Consider the following 19,745-nt stretch of genomic DNA (forward strand, 5'->3'; position numbering starts at 1 on the left):
CGATTATGCAAGATAAGATAGTTTTATGCGATATCTGTTTGTCACAGGAAGTAATTCCATAATATTTCCCACGCGATTGTCTCACGTTTTTATATCGCCGCGAGACGAAAAGTCGATCGAGTATGACGACAAGAATCGCGTAGATTCTATCCAAGAAGCCGTAAGCAGCATTTTGCAAGCGAAATGACGAAAATACGTCAATGTTGAAACTGCATGGTACTATCGGCTCTGAAAGCTTGCCAAGACATTGGATACTGATTTTAGAATGGCGATTCTTTCTCTCTTGCGATATTCTTTCAGATGGCTGACTGCCAGATTTGAAAATACACATGGGACTTTCAGAAATTATTATGAGCAAAATAGATATCCAAAAAATGAATAAACTATGATTTGAAAACAATAAAATAATATTTAATACATTAACACGATGAATGTCATAAGAGTACTGGCTTCTCTGTAGCTTTTGTGATCATCGGTGATATCAAATTTAATTAAAATGCTTAAAACAAATAAATGACATATTTTTAAACTTTTGAATAATATTAATACACAAATATAAATGTGCTATAAAAATTATTGATGAAATAAATATACTACGCATGATATAAACAATATTCAATCAAATGATATATCTTATAATTATATGTTTTATAATTATTTAATAGTGAAAATTTCTGGCATAGATATTCAAATTTTGTTCAACATTTAATATGTTAAGCTCTTATTTTTATTAAATATTATAATTTACTGCAATTTTTTATTAAAAATAAATCACAAACATACATTTATAATAATTAAATAAAATATATTAAATATTGATAAATATATCTCGTATTTATATACATTATTTTAATCATTTTATTTCAATAATATATAATAAATTAATTAAATTTAAATTTGATGTATTATAGCTTAGATCAGAACCCATGTGTCATGAGTGAAAGTAAGCAATGTAGTGCTAGCTTACCATCAAAGCGAGATATTGATCCATGTGAATACAACAAGATTTCTACCTGCTCGTCAATAGGTGACACTTGTTGTACAAGATGTATGATACATAAAATTTTAAATAATTCTAATAATTAAAAAGAAAATATCCGATATTTTATGTGGCTATATAAAAATTAAAATTTATTGGCATAATAAAAATAATAATTTACAATAAACATAAATTATATATTTTATTATATAACTATTTATAATTATTTTTAAAATTAATTACAAATATTTATGAAAGAAATGATTTATATATTATATTTTATAAATTATATATAATGTAATACACACTCATACATATCTGGTTCACACTTATATACTATATACATCAAGAAGATTGAAGCTTATTATGAGAGAAGACCATCAGTTGTGAAGACCACACGGTTAGGTCGACGACATAAAATCACGTTAGCAGGTGAAACAACGAAGCCCATCTCGAGTTAGGCAGATAGTTCGAGGGTCGGTGGTCTTTAGTCCTTGACAGGATTACGGTAATTTTAGAAAATTTCCACGTGACGGGAGCTTCCAGTGACTTAGTCACGTCGGTTGCTAAACCCTTGTTGTGGTCCATAACTGCATCATTATTATATCTCAGACGGTTTGTTCTAAAGGGTTGATTCTAAATTGTTTCTAAGCAAAACTTACTGTAAATTAAATTAAATAATTAAGAATAATTACCATTAATGCCTCTCTTTTTACAATTGAAAAATATATAGAATTTTGTAAAAGCTTTAATCTTTGGAAATCTTATTTCCTAAGATTGTATTTATCTAGTTTAGAAGCGAAAGCAGGATACATCAATATTCAATCAACGATGCACCGCTTGTTAGTATCGCGATAACGATGTTAGATAGTTTATTTTATATTTCACGACATCATTTATCTAGGTATGAACATGGGTATAAGATTCTTATCCTGTCTATTCAACGCCCATGTACCCTTACCTCCGCGAGGCTGCGAAAATAGAGATTTAGTTCGTTCTTTTTTACACGTCGCACTTCTCTTCCCTCTGCTACCGATCTCTGCAGGAGATCGAGTATTTGCGGACCATGGGAGTAGATGGGACGCATATCTATCTTGTTCGAGGATTTTAAAAGAGACGTGGCGCGATGATATCATGGATCGACCCGATATTTTGTCTCTCAGATGAAAACTCATATCTTTGACGAATCTGATAGTATAGCAAATGTCTCTCCTTGCTAATATACATATATATATAACATAAAATATAATATATAATTTTCCAAAATATAAAATTATATGGAATTATTAAGGAATTACGAACAATATTGCAAATAAATACATTATCAAATCACATTTTTGTCGTGAATTAAATATTACATCTGCCGGTAAAAAGCAAAAATGATGGATTTATTATACACATTGCATAATTAAATCATATGAATGTATTGGATAAAATATTACATATATACCGTATATTATTAAGATAATAAAATGTTCAAATTATGATTGCGTTATTTAAAATATTATATGTAAAATAAATAACATATTATTTTAAAAATGTAAAAAAATAAGAAAGAACAATATTAATAAATTATATATATTATTCTCTTTATATTTTTTCTACAAATATATTTCGTTTATTTATTAAATTTTAATTTCAACATTATTGCAATTCTTATATCATATTATTTCCATCTAGAATATAAAATTAGGTAAAATACATGCTCATATCACAAGTGATGCAAATGTTTCGCAGCACTTTACAGATTTCTAATAATGAGATTGTATATAAACAGACTTTATACAGATTGAAGAAAGAAACAGTTGCCGTTGATTCAACTACGTAATGAAATTTCGTATGCAATCTAGCTTAATTGAATATTCAGAAAGTCAACTCGTTTGAAGAAGCATGAAAGTGTAAGCGAGTTTTATCGCTATATGCAAAATCTTTCCAGAAATGAAAAAATATACGATAACGCTACAAGATTCATCTCTTGCTGTGTATTTGTATATGTATATGCATGTATGTGACGATTAGTATATTAAAAGAAACTGATTTTTTTTGTGATATTGAAAAATATAATGGTATGCAATATTAGAAATTTTTTTTTTATTTACAAAATTATTCTGTATTATTTTATTTTTAAATTTTGTATTAATTATTGTTAAAAAAAATGTTAATAATTATAAATAAAAGAATAAATGAAAAGAATAAATAGAATTATGAGAAGAATAAATAGAAACTTTAAATTTAGACGGGCCATCAGAGCTAAAAGCTTTTTAGCTCTGATGGCCCGTCTAAATTTAAAGTTTATGTTTTAATATACGGAGCCTAATTTCTTATAGTTACTTTAGAATAAATAGAATCTGAAAAATAAATCAAATAATAAAAAGAAAAATAATCGGTTTTATTCTCGATAATATAATTTTCATTAAAAATTACTTTCTGTCAATATCAGTCATTTCGTAAGGAGGAACATGGTATTTCTTCCTTAGATGCTCTGCATAAAGGGACCTTTTTGAGGGCTCGCGGATCTCGAAATGTGTAATAAATATTTTATTCGTGAACTCACCCGGCGAAGCACTCGTAAAATAGTAATTTCCGTATAGCGTCTTAATGTGAAGTCCATTTTTTCGTGAAACTGTAAAAGCACCTGATATATTTCCATTCAACATTGCACGCATTACATTTCGTACGTAATAATTTTCCTCTTGTTTGCAAACTCTCATGGAAGGATATACTACTGGGGTATTTTGGCGATAAATTACACAAGTTTCACAAGTAAAATTGCATAAATCTATGGTCCTTCCTTGCGACATGTGCGACTCGCTTTATGAAAATTTCTTTCGTCGTAGCTACACATTAAATTGATACAAAAAATCCTGGTTACTACGATATTTTCTGTTTTCTTTTTTTTAATCCTGCACTTTATATATTTCTAAAATAAATGAAGAAATATTTTTTGAGAATATTTTTTGAGTAGAGATATCGAAAAAAGAAACTGCTTAAATACAACATTGTAACACAAAGCTCATTACAATACAGTAATTAGCAATTTTTGATTATTGTATCTTTAAAAAATTATTTTACGATATATTACATAAATAAAAAATATATAATCTTCTTTTTACAAAATTGATCTTTCCGCTGTTTCCGAATTGCTGTTGCAGAAAAGAATCCACCTTATATCACGATATATCAAGTCCATTAATTTACGGTTGGCGCGAGCGTTCACGTCACACCGATGTTACATCGATCGAGGGAAAAAATTTACGATGGCAATTAGCGCGGCAATGTCTTGCAAGCAGTTAGCTGATTTTTATTAGCTATTATCGTAGTTCCCCGCAACGTAGCCTTGCGTTCTTCCCCCTCGTCGCCAACGAATTTTTACTGCCAACGGTGTCCACGTATTACGTCCTTCCTGAGTTTTTACGATGGCACGTGCGGCAAGACACTGCTGCGGTTCCTCGCGAAAAAAGGATGGTACCTGCGCGCGGGGCGAAACAATTAGTCGTAAATGTTCTCGGAACATCGTATTACGAGGAGATATGGTGCGGCGGCTTTTATCGCTGATGCATCGTTTCGTTTTGATGGTACACGCGCAGGCAGTCTCGTTTCACGCAAGAAAATTACGGATGTGCCGAAATAACACGTGAACAAAATCCGTATGTGCGATATCGTTCCATTCAAGCAACGACATATGTAGCTCAATAAATGTGCGTATGATAACTTGCTTCCAAGATCTTATAAGAATTGTCACTTTCCGCAAATATTGGTATTATATAATATATATAGAGAAAGAAAGAAAAAATGATCTAATTAAATATTTAGATACATAAGATCGTACAAATTAAAAATCTCGACATAAATGATTTATTATTCGAAAGTTACTTTGTCAAATCAAATGTAAAAACACATAAAATTATTTAGATTTTTTTAAAAACTTATTCAAATTTTCTAAAATTTTCAGATATATAATAAATATAATAATAATAACAGTAATATTTGCATTATTATAAATATATATTTCAGAAAGAAGTCAACTTTGTTGCGGAAAATTTTCCTTATTTCTTCGTAAATTCAGCTTGTCATTCAAGTGATGGGAGGGCCGCAGTTGGACGACAGTGGGTGCTTCGAGATGCGAAAATAATTCCTCTCCAGATCGTTACGCTGTCGTTAACCCATTAACACATCGATCAAAGTCGAACAAAGAACGACGAATGTTACATCGACCACGATGCTGCATCACGCGACACGGGACGATCAATTTTTTATTTGCATCTTGCCTTTTTTTATTATTCGATTTAGGGGAGGAAGAGAAGGCCCACGGAACAATGAACTATCATAAAACGTGTCTATCGTAAAGATACTATAGAGAAACTGCTATTGCTATATTTTTTATTTTATACACGTAGTATCGCGAGGGAGAAATAAAGAACTTTGTAGCTCGTTAGGATGCACGTAACGATATATTTAACAAGATGTTCTTGCTATAAATTCTTTTTAACCACATGTAATTTCCATTAATGCACCCACGTCACTGCAGAAATTCAATTATTTTCGCAATGATAAGTTTACATAAAATTTTTCCGCTTTATAAGATAACTTTTCATATTTTAACGTCTCTGTGTATATATAAAAAAATTGATGCTTACAGGTAGATGAATCTTAATCTATTTAACATGTAGATCGTATCTCATGTATATTCTGTTTGAGAGTCGGCGATCGCTTGCTGCCGAAGATATTAATAAATTGTTCTCCCTGGGGACGTATTTTCTTTCGTTATCCGACGTATACCTCCTCTGGCGAAGAAATGTTATTATTGTTTGTCTACACGGGAAGTCCCGATACTACGATGAGCAGGAAGAGGGAAGCATTTCCCTAGGAGTCGCGAGAGCAATTACTCTCAAAGTTTTCCTGGCCGTGGCACAGGGCGGTGACGCGATTTACGGTTTCGTAAAGGCAATGTAATAACCTATCTAAGCCTTCTCCCGGACGTCCTAATCCCGAGTTACGACGACCCGGGAACGATTTAGTCAATCGTACCGTCATAATGAATCGTAATATCGCGATTCGCCACGACTAGAAGCGCCGCGAGATACGACGTTAAGCTAATAATAAATGAGTTCGTTGTTCGAAACACTCGCGTAATCGCTTTTGTCCATTTATACCGGTATAATGATGAGTTAAGGGTTGCTTCTGCTTTGGAACGAAGACTTTAACTGTTTAAATTGTGGCATTAAATGCACGTGCAAAATTACTGCGCTTTAATCTTTGTTAAGCATGTTTTCATGAGATTTAAACTTAAATATGTTCTTAATTATTTTATATACTATGTTAATAAAACAAGAGATTAATATTTAGATATTTTTAATTGATATTAATGGGAGAAGTTATGTAATGAAATTTTTTATTGAAAATGGAAAGAAGAAGACTATTTGTTTGATGAAATTAAACAAACTTTCTTACACAAAATAATTTAATGTAGGATATACATAAAAAATAATAAGCAATTTTTTTTTTGCAAATATATATTCAATATCTATTAATTCTTGATTTAAAAACATCATAAACAAGTGCTTATGACTAGCACAGAATAAAATCGCAGTGTCCCTCATTATCATTATCTTGGAAAATCAGAGATCGTAAACAGACTTCATATTTCCCGTTATAATCCTCATAAGACAAGCCATAAAAATAATTATTGCTTGTCGCGCAACACGGAGAGGAGCTCTCTCGTTCGTGGTGCCGTCGTTAACGTCAACCCCCGCAGCGAGTGCGCGTAAGGGCGCGCGAGCTCCCGTAAAAACGGTCGGAAAAGGGACGAGGACGTCGTTTCAACGTTTCATTTCGTTGCGCGGGAGATTAACGATTCGGAAAGATAATTCATTCGTTCGACTGGTTCGACGCAAAAAACTCTTCGTGCTGCGGCCCGTCTGAAACGAGCCGATATCAATTCGCTCATAACCCCGCTTGGCCCATCTTTCTCTCTCTTCCGCCTCTTCCGTTATGAAATCGAAAGAGCAACAAGGCCGATCGAAAGGAAGAGGAAGAGAGAGAAAGAAACAGGAATAAAACGGGACACTCCCGGTACCGAGCAAACGGTGTCGTTGAATATGAAAAAAAAAGAGAGCAAACTTAATTCGCGAGACAAATGGTAGCGTGGATTTACGGCTGAAATTGTCTCGGAATCCCAGGCCAGTCCGGAAATAATCCCCGTCTGTCGGCGCGCGATCGATGGGTCGATCGTAACGATGGAAAGGCGCGAACGCATCGAGGTGCAACGGGTCATTTGTATTCGCGGAATGCCGGCGAATAACACAGGAGGATACTAACGACTTTGCGACATGGGTGGTCGATGGAGCTCTAATGTGATCCCGCGCAAGAACTCTTTCGTTTTCTTACGGTCATTTATACACGCGCGAATTTCTCTCCAATTGATATTTGATCGCATTATCGCGCACGATTCGACACGCATTCCTGCGACGATTACCCTATCTTCGTCGTTTCTTTAAGTCTTTCTAAGATAAATTAATATAATAATTAGTATAATAATATATAATTAAAAGAAACACAATTACATGTTATGTAAAGTGATAATTTGCGTTGTTCCTTTTATTGATGCATTCGTAATTTATTATAAGAGTGCAATTTTTCTTCCTTTTTTGATAGACTTCATATTGCATAACCTCGTTTCATCATAATTCTAATAAATACAGTTATTAATCTATACAGTTATTTTACCTTAATGTTGTTTGTTTCTCTTTCGTATGTTATTTATTTTATGCTGTCGCGGTTATCGTTGAATGTATGGAGGATGCTTTTATATCGATTTGTCGTGCACGAAGCCGCAGCTGGGAATCAGTGAAAACACTCAAATCGCATCAATATCCTTTTTTTTCTCCGCGTCATAGTTTATCTCGCGAAGAGATCGAGATGTGCGCCACAGAAGCAATTCTAGCTGTCCTAATGGTATGTATTATTCACATTGATGAACCGAATCGAATCGGAATTTGAAGTCCACCTATGGGGTGCCATTTCTTTCCACCCCAATACATTTCCAGATCTCTGACGGTTGTAAAAAATTCTCACCCTTCCCCGATCGCGCTATGAAAAAACTTTTATCCAAACGCAATATCCCGCATATCGTATGTATAACGCAGCCGATACTTATCATAAACCACAGTCGCGATCAATTCTTTGTCCGACAATATTTTTCCACCTTGAGAAGATGGTCGAAAAAAAATTAAGAGACAAAATAATCATTTTTACAAATCTCCGAAGGGAAGATATTCCAAAAGAGAGACACCGTTACGCGGTATCTTTTTGCATTTTAAATCGTCAATAATAAAAGACCTTAACTCGTTACTAAGCGGGCGTATACAATGTAATCCTCCCTTAATAACGCAGGTTTAAGAGGTCGCGCTTCCCCGAGCAACGAGTAACGCCAGACGTCGAGATATCAGCATGAGTCTCGCCGTGATAATTCCGGAACGAAGCTCGGAGAACGGGACGCGACTCCGACTCGCAGGCTCATCGCTCGGGAGAGCGCAGACTTTGTTCTCGACGGTGACAAACGCCTGGCGCACGGAGGGCGCGGACGAGGTCGACGGCGGCGCTACCGATGGAGGGTGGGTGGCTGCGGCGGCGGCGGCGGCGGCGGTGGGAGCGGGGGTAGTTGGCGTTCTGTCCGACGGCCACGGCCACGACCCACGACCGCGGGGGCTACGGCCGGCCCGGGCGAGACATTGAACTCGTTGCACGGGGGCGGACGGGCAATGAGCATCGATTCGTCTGCTCCAGAAACGAAAGCTCGGGGGCTTCCACGCCGCATCCCACCGCCGCCACCGCCGCCACCCGGCCCGTTCGCTCACCTTCCACCCCCCTTTTCCCAGCGAGCGAGAACCGAGAGCTTTACCTCTCGCTAAGGTCGAAGCGGGGGTGGAAGCGAGCGCCACGTCCGGGGATGATGCCGACGCTCGTGAGACGTCACGGCGAGACGACGTGACACGCTTGCTCGTGCGATCGGTATTATCCGTATCGGGATTCGTCACCGAATTGGTTCAACGAGGAGAATATGAGGATCGAGCGATGCAGTCGCCTGAATATTCTTAAATATAAAAAATAAACTTAATTAGGGAAATTAATTATAATTGATTAATTTTAAAATATAATTAAAGGAAATATGTTTTATGCAACTATATATCCTGATGGGAGGACTCGGTGTAATCCAAAAATAAAAAAACGTTTTCTACGCGATCGTCAAAATAATGAAACAATCGGAACGCTCGTTCAACATTGTACAGGTAGAACAAGCAATGAACAAAGTATCTTATAATTATGTTTTTCTTCCGCTTATATATTTTTTATCCTCTTTCTTCGATTGAAAAGGAAAACAGATAAATAAAAAGAAACGCGAGCGGTTTCGAAGGAAACGCGAGAAGTTCTTAACAAGTGGGGCGTTTTTATCCGGTCCATCTTATCGGGCACGGGTGATTTAGTCACGGTTATGCTAAGGGATATTTACATAAACACCAACGGAGAGCCGACATTATCCCCACGTAAACAATAAATAAGTCCGATCCGCCGGCGATCTCGAGCGCGGAGTCAAACCCGGGCGATATTGTGGGCCACGTTTTCTCGTTACCGTATGGCCCGTATCTCTCTTCCTTTTAGGAGAAATCCACCTACATAAACGTTATGGTCTTAAGGGGCTGGCAACCCTCGCATACAATGTAGAATTCCCGAAATGCGTCGTCTTTTAGCACGATAAGCCGTAGGTCAGGATAAGGTTTCTTACGACTACGCTTTGTCAGATAGATCATACATTAACGCGTTACGACAAATCACTCGTGACTACAAAAAATCGTCACAATACCGAGAAAACGTATGTAATTTATGTACTTAGCTTTCTCTTGAGATAAAAAGCTTATTCTTGCAGCTGTGCGATAAAAAAATATGAAAAAATGAAGAGATAAAAAGATTGAATAATACATATATTTTAATAAATAATTAAAGACTCTCTAAACTAAACTGAAGATTCTCTAAATTATCTTATTCTTTTTTTGCAAATTATTCCTTGCAATTGCAAGAAATGCTTTAAGTTCGAATCAAAAATATAAAAATTCGTCGAAGCTTGCTCTGTTCATTGCGATTATACTCTTCATGCGCTGCCTCGTTAAAATGACGAAATAAAATTAGGATTTCGATCAAAGTGATCGGAAATAAAATTACATTGTTGCGTCCTGTAAGACAATCGCGGCAACAAAAGCTCAGAGAAATTTTACACGCCAGAATAATCTAATCGAGCCAGCGTGCCATGATCTAACGATGGTCGAAAGAGCTTTCTTCTCGATGCGACACTTTCAATTCGATAAAATAAATTTCCCGAGGACGTGAGAAAGAAAGACAGTCGACAGTTAGAGCAAGGAAATAGCGCCTGCGAAAAGGGATGAAGATATTGCGGCCGTGACCCTCCATCTGTGCGTCACGTATCTCAGGGGGATATGCGTCGACGATATAAAGAAACGCTTCGGGGATCATCACTTAGAGGGGTGACTAGCGTTACATTACAACGTCTTTGATCACCCACGGGAGATGACCAAGAGACTTCTGCACGCGCCATCGACGATTACATCGATGTCCAGTCACGTGGGAGTTTCGCTACAAGCCATCCCGATAATCATTTATGTGAAGCAGAAATGGAAACAGGACCTTCTCCCGGGCCCAATCGCCTCGATTCCGTTTCGTAAGCTGGAAATTGCTGACACACCTGACCGGATGATTTCTTAGCGTAAAAAATTGAAATTCGATGCCCTACACTGAGAAAAATACCCGGTGAAAATTGAACGAAAAATCCGATGAAAAGGTAACAAACGGATATTACCGACCTCTTTAATCGGAAAAAAAAATGATGAAGGCCGAAACGACCGATCAAAGATATCCAATCAGAAAGTTCCGATTAGAAAATATCCATTTTTAGCGTAAAAAATTGAGATTCGATGTCCCTACACTGAGAAAAATATCCGGTGAAAATTGAACGAAAAATCCGATGAAAAGGTAACAAACGGATATTACCGACCTCTTTAATCGGAAAAAAAACCGATGAAGGCCGAAACGACCGATCAAAGATATCCAATCAGAAAGTTCCGATTAGAAAATATCCAATCAGAAAATTCCGATTAGAAAATATCCGATCTAAAATATCCGTTTGTTACTTTTTCACCGGATAATCCGATTACATCATATCCGATCAATAGATCTAACTCTTAATCGGAATTTTCCCATTAAATTATCAGTGTAATTAGAACGGATATTTTGAAAATATTCATTGATATTTGAGTCGTTCACAGGCTAAAGCGATTAACTCCATTTTTTGAATGTTTTAAAATTTTAGTTCCAAAGCACTTGATTGATCAATCATGTGCTTTGGAACTAAAATTTTAAAACATTCAAAAAATGGAGTTAATCGCTTTAGCCTGTGAACGACTCAAATATCAATGAATATTTTCAAAAAATTCGTTCTAATTACACTGATATTTGGCGCCATAACACTCATGAGCTGATAAAATTATCCATATTACCATTTTCGCAAGTTGAGATATTAATTATAGAAAATCAGTGAATAAGTGTATCTTGTTCGAAAATTGTCTTTAATTAAAATCTCAATTATAGAAAAAAGCAAAAATCACACAAATATAGGATTTTTCTGTTTACCTGAAAATACTCATTAGCTCACAAGTATTGTCGTACTAATAATCAGACACCGTATATACATAATATATATATAAGATTATACGAATATTAACAAAGACCAATAAAGAAGTTATGAACGGTGAAGAAATACATATACATTAACTGGAAATAAAAATGAAAATTACATTTACCATGATATGATATTTATTTCTTAAAACTAAAACATTATTTACATTTATATTTGTTTTACAAAAATGTAAAATATACAACACGTAGTAAATATAATAAATTGTATATCAGTTATAGTAAACACAGAGCTATACAAAAGATATAAAATTGTTATTTTTTGTGTTAATCTGTTCGTAAATTAATCTATATTTACAGTTTTACAGATACAGTTATATATATAGTTACAGATATAGTTACTGACTTTAATGCTACTAATTATTTATTAATCTTGCTAATTATGCATGTAGCATTTTCATAAAATAAAAGTACTTAATGATGTGGCATTGGCTATAAACAAAAAAAGAACAAAATAATTATATTAATTTAATCAAAGGAATTCCGCACTGTAATGTAAAAGTGTCCAGAAGATGGCAATATAGAAATAGTATTAGGATGTACAAATATGAGCGAGTCATAAGATACGAAATGATGACGATCTGTTTTCTCCACTAAATATGCATAAACATGAAAATCAAATGTAATAGTTTCAAACAAGCGGCCCTCAAAGAATACTTTTTTACTAGTTGAACAAATAAAAATTTTCAAAATTTCGAAGAAAACAGGGTTTCCATATTCTGACTCGAAATATAACGCTAAAACATCATTATATCTATATGTAACACCATTAATTATGACGAAGAACACGTTATATAATTTTGTAGAGGATGATAGATTAAATTGTGTTAAAAGTAATGTTAAATTTGAGGGATTTAAATTTTCAAAATTTCGAAGAAAACAGGGTTTCCATATTCTGACTCGAAATATAACTCTAAAACATCATTATAACTATATGTAACACCATTAATTATGACGAAGAACACGTTATATAATTTTGTAGAGGATGATAGATTAAATTGTGTTAAAAGTAATGTTAAATTTGAGGGATTTACTTTCTTCATTTTATGAGAATGCTGAAAATTAGAAGGGTTTATTTTCCAAAAATAAATGATTTAATTGATTTTTAATTGCAAGACTTTTACAAATATTGATTCTGTTAGCTGAACTTCTAGCTGCAATTTTTGAAATTCTATGTTTTGACTCGTATCTCATAGACCACAAGTTACACAAAGGACCTAATTTTTCCATTATCCCTGCATAGTGAATTAAATGATGAAATTTAGGTTTAAGAGGAGTTGAGCTAAGTTGTAAATACAAATCATTAAATTCCTTTACTGTCCATCTTAAACGGTCGCATATACTCGTATCAACAGAGTCAGTCATTGCAAAATCCAATACTCGTCTTAATAGAATATATAAACGCCAATGCTCATCATCATCAGGTACCTTGTGAGAAATCAAACAGGAAAAGTATCTAATATAATTAAAGGTTTCAATTGATGACATTTTCTATTTTATCTTACAAATATTTTCTGAAGACAATAAAGGTGATTTATTATTTGTGTCAGGACCATAATCGAAAGCCTCAGCCCTGTCATTTAATTCTTTTAAAGTAAAATATTTTTTTAATAACAATGAATTTATAACTAAAACCATAGTGTAATTGGCAACACCTTCTAAAATATCGTGCATCAAATCAACGGCCACCTGTTTAAAGAGATTAAAATCGTCAAGCGCATACCAAATAGCTTTATATTTGACACCTGTTTCGTTAGGATTTTTACTATTTACATCAGCTATGTAATTTTCTTCATTTCGTAAGATGGAAACGTTTTCGGAACACATTTGTTTCATTTGTTCTCTGTTAGCTCTGCAAATTCGACATGAATATTTGGCATTGAAACTTTCTACAAATCCAAGAACAGAATGAAGTCCCAAATTATCTCCTAGTATTGCTCCCAATTTAAATTTAATAATCCCCTGAAATTCTGGAATATCTAAAGAAATATTCCCACTCTTGATAAATAATTTAATTCATTAAGAACAGGTTGAAAAGCTGCTTGATTCCCATTTTCACTTAAACGATCGGAATAATGAAATAAAGCGAAAAGAAAAATGTACTTTATTTGAGAAGCTAAATTTGGAGGTAAACATGCTATTGAAGTGTACACTGCTCCCAATTTATGTATCCCTGCATGGCTCGATAACGGGTTTCCTGTCTCAAATTCATCATAATAAATGAATAAAGGATAAATTTTTTCATTAACGTTTTCAGATTGTTTAATTTGTAACCAAGTAGAAGTACGGATAATGTTAACAATTGAAGAGGAGTGCATACAATCATCTACATATTTTTCAATAGCCGTAAAAACATCAGGAATTGATAAAAATCTATGTCAAACATATCGAAGTGGAATAAATTGTCCTGTACCCGTAACTCGTCTTCTTAAACCCCTAGAAAATTCTACATTTTCAAGTGCAATAGGATATTCTTGAGGAAAAATCAAAGTACCAATCGTTATGTAATATTGATTCCTCTTATATTCACTTGAAAAGTTGGATACTGAATCTCTAATTACATTTAGAATATTATCAATGTCGATTGTACCATCCTCACGCGTGTTATTATCATGCCATTTCTGCAGAGCTAACGTTAACGAAGTAGTCATAAAAACTGATAAACTTTTGATTAAGAATTGTGCAGTTTTCCTAGGAACAATAAGCTCAGATAAAAGTGAACTAACTATTAAAGCCAGGTCACGGGTAAGGATGCTTTTTGCACTCTGATTATCATTATCTGAAGCTGCTGCTTCTTCAAAATTCATGATTTGATTGTTTTCAAAAATTTCTTCATTGCTAATTCTTATTTTATATTTGGAAGTATTTGTTGACACATTACATATTTCAGGATGAGTTAATGCGTTTACAGCTTCACCAGTATCAGAGGTAATGCCGTCGCTTAATGGGATTATTTTATTTATCGCACTATGCTTTCTTTTTAAATGCATTCTAAGACATCGCAATGAATCGAAAATCCGAAAACATCCAAATTCCCCACACCGAACACGTGAAGCTGTTGTAAAAGAGAAATTGGAACAAGTGTATTGGTAATGATGAAATAATTCTGCAATGACTTTAAATTTAGCTGAACAGTAGTAGCACGTTAACATGATGCACGAAAAGTTACAGCAATAATGGAACAAAGTAATAATTAAATAGAAAAAGTAATCAAAATATATCAAATGTTCATATTTATTATACTTCATATATTTAGTTATAAAGAACACAATTTTTTTTTAATATTACTTTTTAAATTTGCAAAAATAAGAAAAAGTAAGCAAATGTGGCAAAAAAAGAAAATATAAGAAAAGTTAAGATATCTCAGCAAATACAAAAAATTAAATATTTGTTAATATCTAAATAAAAAAGTATAAATAAACAAAATGTCTAAATAATATCTAAATAAAATATCTAAATAATATCTAAATAAAATATCTAAATAATATCTAAATAAACAAAATGTAGAAATATTGAAAATAAAATAAAATAAACTTTAAAAATATGAATTAGATTTTTCTAGCTTTTTTCGATGCTATTTCTTCTGTGATATTTAATTCAATGCCAATATCAGCTAAGGCCTTAGTAATTGTTCGTCTTTGTAAATCGTGATCTTTCAGAAACAATTTATAAAAGCCTTGTTGTATTAATTGCCACACATGCTTACTTTCTGCGGGATAATCGGAGTGATAAGAATGAAATAACTTAAAACATAATTCCGTCGCTTCAATTATAGTCTCACACGTATACAAAATTTGGTCCACAATGATATATGCATGACTAATATTTTCCCAAGTTGGACCTATTGCCAAAATATAAGGTTGTACAGAAGAAGGTATTTTATCTGACCTTTTAATTTTGGACAGTGATTTACGTCGATACTCGATGTATTCTTTTACGTCTGTTTCGCTGCAAACTCTAGCGATGAAGGAGTCCACAACATCTAATCTTGTAGGTTTCCATGTTCTCTCCACAAAAGTACGGGGAAATATGAAAGGGAGAAGCAGTAGAGCTCCGGTCACTCTACTTTGAACATCTGAATCCCCTGAAGAAAAAAGAAACAATTGTTTTACAAAAGAAACAGAAACATAATTAACAGCTTTTGTATCATATCAAAAATATTATAGCAATGCAAACAACATATTAATCGCTTGATTAATTCTTCATTATTTATTTATTTTTTATTAATAAATGTGAATAAATGTGAATATCTTTGAACAATATAAAAATTAAGAATTAAAATCTGTTCATAATTTTAAGTAAACTATGTTTTACAAGATGTATTGAATATCAAATCAATATAATGACCAAAAACAAATCTGAATAAAATATAAATATAAAATTAAATGTTCATAAATAATGTTCATAAATATAAATGTTATAAGAGAAAAATGAGACTTACGTTCAGCTAACTCGAGGAATGAAGCAGCTATATCCTTGTGTTTCCGTTGACTACCTCCTTGAATAATAACTTTGGCTGTTTTAATGATTGCGAGTCTGTGATCATCAAGAATTGCAGCCAATTTACCGTTTCTCTCTTTTGAATTTATAATAGGATTTATGTTTGGATATAGTAGCTCAAAATCCTTGCAAATCTACAAATAAAAATAATTAGTTATTGATTGATACAAATAAAAATGATTAGTTAATTGATTATAATATTATATTCTCATATTAAAAATAATTGTTCAATTTTGCATTTTATCTCTCATTAAAATCAACGATAAATTATATATAATTATATATAATTATTATTATAAATAATTATTGTAAATAATTATATATAATTATTATTATAAATTATATATAATTATATAAATAAATAAAAACTTAAACTTAAATTTAAAGGCCATAAGAGCTAAACGCGGATGATAGTGCGTAAGTTCAACGAGAAAATAAGTTTTTCGTTGAAACTTATTTGTGTGCACAGGGCACAAATTTTCTTGGTACGATACCAAGCAAATTTAAATAATTCTCAATTCGAGAATTTATTTAATTATTATCCCTCTTTCCCCCCTGTAATGTTGTAGGCGAGAAAAATATCGGGCCGAAAGTCGCTGAATCGGGAATCGAACCCGAGTCTTTCGCTTGCCGGGCGACTGCTCTTACCACTGAGCTATTCAGACCCTTCAACTCGATACTTCTCGGTCGCCTACAATTATATATTAAATTGAAGAATAACGCCATCTTCCGCCGGCGTGAATTTTAAATAACTATAAGAAATTAGGCTCTGTGTATTAAAACATAAACTTAAATTTAAAGGCCATAAGAGCTAAACGCGGATGATAGTGCGTAAGTTCAACGAGAAAATAAGTTTTTCGTTGAAACTTATTTGTGTGCACAGGGCACAAATTTTCTTGGTACGATACCAAGCAAATTTAAATAATTCTCAATTCGAGAATTTATTTAATTATTATCCCTCTTTCCCCCCTGTAATTTCTTATAGTTATTTAAAATTCACGCCGGCGGAAGATGGCGTTATTCTTCAATTTAATATATAATTGTAGGCGACCGAGAAGTATCGAGTTGAAGGGTCTGAATAGCTCAGTGGTAAGAGCAGTCGCCCGGCAAGCGAAAGACTCGGGTTCGATTCCCGATTCAGCGACTTTCGGCCCGATATTTTTCTCGCCTACAACATTACAGGGGGGAAAGAGGGATAATAATTAAATAAATTCTCGAATTGAGAATTATTTAAATTTGCTTGGTATCGTACCAAGAAAATTTGTGCCCTGTGCACACAAATAAGTTTCAACGAAAAACTTATTTTCTCGTTGAACTTACGCACTATCATCCGCGTTTAGCTCTTATGGCCTTTAAATTTAAGTTTATGTTTTAATACACAGAGCCTAATTTCTTATAGTTATTTTAAATAAATAAACTAATTCTATAATTCTCTAAACCACGTAAAATATAATAAAAAATAAAATATAATAAACTTTTTATAGAATATAATAAAATATTTTATATAACGTAATAAAATATAACAAATAATAAAAGTAAAATAATAAAAGTAACAATATATAATTAAAAAATTGAATAGATGGTCAATTTAAATATTTGTTAAAAATATTATATATAAAAAGATAAGTTTAAAATAAAATATGACATTAAATACAATAAAATTATTAAATAAAGATGACAAAGTGTTATTTCAAATAAAAGATGAATATTTAATAAAAAATCAAAATTAAAGAAAACAAGCATTATAAAAAAGTATATTGCTAAAAAGTAGAAAAACTTACAAAAGCTTTTCCAATGTCATCAATTTTCAAGAACGAAAAATGATTTAAATAATCCCAAACAGTTCCTGGTTGATTAACAAGTAGCTTCCGTCTATAGTTGAAAGTTGCTTCTCAAGAAGCAGCTAATTGTAGAGTTAATTTGTTGTGTAATTGATTGCACAAAAAATGTAAATGGTGTTGTAATTCTGGATCACTATCTGAAAAAGTAAAAAATAATTACAAATAAAAAAATAAAAATAATGGAAAATATAATAAGCGTTGAGAAAAGCTCTCTTTAAATTAACAATAATTAGAAAAAATACAATAGGCAATAGAGAGCAAGAGAATTAAATTTAACTTAAAGTAAATAATCAGAAAATATAATTCATTTAAGTTATACAAAAAACTAAAAACACGGTAATAGAGATAAGTACATGAAAAGGCGAACGTTTCTGGCTCTCGTTTGAGCTTTCTTCAGCGCATTAACAAACGGTACAAATTTAAATACGTAATATCTTAAAATCGGACAGACAATTCAATGCTACGCAACCAATCGTCGGTGGATCCTGTACAAGTAGACCCGAGACGCATCGTTGGTGGACTCGCGTTTACCGTAAAAGGCTCCATGGTGGTTGAGCCAAAAGTCTTCTGCGGAATACTTATTACTAATTTCCGACCTGATAATGATACCAATCATATCCTAAAAAGTGGCACGATACAAGTGTACAAAAGAGATTATGTAAATGCACTTAACTAAAACACTTTGACGTTGATCTTATCACACTTACAGAGAGAGAACATTCGGTAAAAATATTAAAACGGATGAAAGCAACAGTGTCTTTCTGAAGTCAGACGGTTAATGTGTGGAACTCTCGAGACATATTGTTTATATACAATTGCATGACTTTTAAATTTTCGGAAGCTTATTTATTATGTCCTGATATAAGGCCGGTAGGTTATCTGTGTCTGTCTGCAAATTCAAACCATTCTTTTGTCTTTTAATATGAAGCATTTCTGAAATCAATCTTTTGCTGTAGTATGGAACCTCCTCCAAAATTTCAACATCGTTCCAGCAAAATTCATGATCAAAAAGAAGTCTGTGGTTAGTGATCACGGAATAATTAGTTACATTCCTATTAATTTGTGATGTATGTTCAGATATTCTGGTCCTCAGCATCCTAGAAGTTTGACCCACATACGAAGCATCACAGTCAGAGCTGTTAATCTTATAAACAACGTTATTTTTGCGTTCATTAGGAATGTTATCTTTGTGTGCTTTGATGAATATTTTTAATTTGTTTAAACTAAAGTAAGATAATTTAATATTCATATTTTTTATGATGTTTCTATATTGCTCTGTGACCTTAGGTAAATACGGAATCGTAAAGAAAGAGGAAGCGTTCTCTTGTGTCTTGTCATTAGTGCCGTCCTGTTTATTAATCGGAGTTTGATGACTACGAAGAGCTTTCTCCATTCAAATAAAGATCTCATCCTCACATGTGCAGATAAAGGTAATGTCACCGTAGCACTTGATAGAACTGATTACCTTAGTGAAGTGGAAAATTTACTTCGAGATAGAAATACATATACAGTTGTTAAAAAAGATCCAACAAAAAAATTGATTTCCAATTCAAATTTTGATACGCCGTAACTCCGCGAAAGAAAATCGCACGGGCTTCAATTTTTTTTAAACTTGTAAAGAAAAGTCCATATTTTATGATAGTTATGATGATATTGACGAAAAA

Source organism: Camponotus vicinus, unplaced genomic scaffold (assembly GCF_025532165.1).
Source record: "Camponotus vicinus isolate PSW18456_S1 unplaced genomic scaffold, iyCamVici1.0 SCAF_4, whole genome shotgun sequence".
Taxonomy (NCBI): domain Eukaryota; kingdom Metazoa; phylum Arthropoda; class Insecta; order Hymenoptera; family Formicidae; genus Camponotus; species Camponotus vicinus.